General features: G+C 43.9%; 1 protein-coding gene across 1 annotated transcript in view; it reads right to left on the bottom strand.

Annotated features, from left to right (window-relative positions):
- The window catches only part of LOC101851516 (adhesive plaque matrix protein-like), a 4,537-nt gene that overhangs the window by 1,664 nt on the left and 1,551 nt on the right, over window positions 1-1,322 (bottom strand). The window lies entirely within an intron of this gene.

Raw genomic sequence — 1,322 nt, 5'->3', positions numbered from 1 at the left:
ACAATATATAGGTACAACACTGTGAAAATTGTTCTAAACTGCGTCGATGGGGACGTAAAATACACCTGTACATATTCCTTATAGTAAGAGTTTTACGGCACTTGCAACACAATAAGGTCATATAAGTGCCGAAAATTAGAGGTGTTACAAGAGAGTAACAAACACAAAAAAGAAGGAGTGGAGATCAGGACGATAGATGTTTGATAGGAAAGAAGGAGCAACCACACCAGGGCAGCCTCCAACCACCCACCTACTGTATATTTAAAGACCAAAACAAGTCAAGAGCTAATTACCACGTGATGTGACCCTCCCCTCTCTCCCCCCGTGGCGGGCCACACAGGCTGACATGTGCCGGGCTACTGCTACTACAAGGCAGGGTTGGGGGACATTCCATAGACTTGAGTTATAACATCACACTAGATCGGTACCTGTCATCGCCGACACTCTTTGCTCTCTTAATGAATCAATAAATTGATGAATAGATAAATCAATAAATAAATAAATAAATAAATAAATAAATAATTAAATGAATAAAACTAACTAAATAAATAAGATAAGTAAATAAATAAATAATTCAATCAATCAATCAATCACTTCGTCAATTTGCTGCCTACAGTGGACGCCCAAAAGAAGGACAAAACACAACCTTCGTTATAGCCGAGAACAAGCCACACCAGAGCACCCGCCACTCACCCACTAGTTAGAGTTTTACGGCATTCACAACACAACACGGTCATATAAGTGCCGACAATTACACGATAGTAACACGCACAACAAGGGGAGGGAGATATAAGGACGGTATGTGTATCTTGGTGTTTTACGCCCCCATCAACACAAGTTAGACTATCTAAGAGGCGGGCCTCCCATCCTGCCTGTCAGGGCTAACCCGGATTGAGAGGGATACATTATTATCCCAGCAGCTAGAGTCGAGCTCGGGTCTTTTGGAACAAACATCAGCGACCACGGTTCGCCATTCCTTCCTTTGCTCGGATGCTCTTTTTGAGTTAAAAAAAGCAACACCCTGACCTTTCCCCGTCACCCATCTGTTTCGGTTCTCCAAGTAGGTTGCTCTGGGTCTACCCCTGCCTCGTTTGCCTTCAATGTTGCCAGTGAGAGCTAGATGTTCAAGGCCTTTATGTCTATTCAGGTGTCCTAGAATTTGTATTGGTCTTTTCCTCGTGGTTTTCTCAACCATGGTTCAATCAGTGAGCGTCCCACCACTCAATAAACCCAAATAAATCAACTACCCACCCCCACCCCCCCACCCCCATCCCAATCTGACCCTTTTGTACATACCCACCTTTTATTAACCCCCCTCCCCC

Source organism: Aplysia californica, unplaced genomic scaffold, assembly GCF_000002075.1.
Source record: "Aplysia californica isolate F4 #8 unplaced genomic scaffold, AplCal3.0 scaffold00389, whole genome shotgun sequence".
Classification (NCBI taxonomy): Eukaryota; Metazoa; Mollusca; class Gastropoda; order Aplysiida; family Aplysiidae; genus Aplysia; species Aplysia californica.
This window is presented reverse-complemented; position numbering and strand designations above follow the sequence as displayed.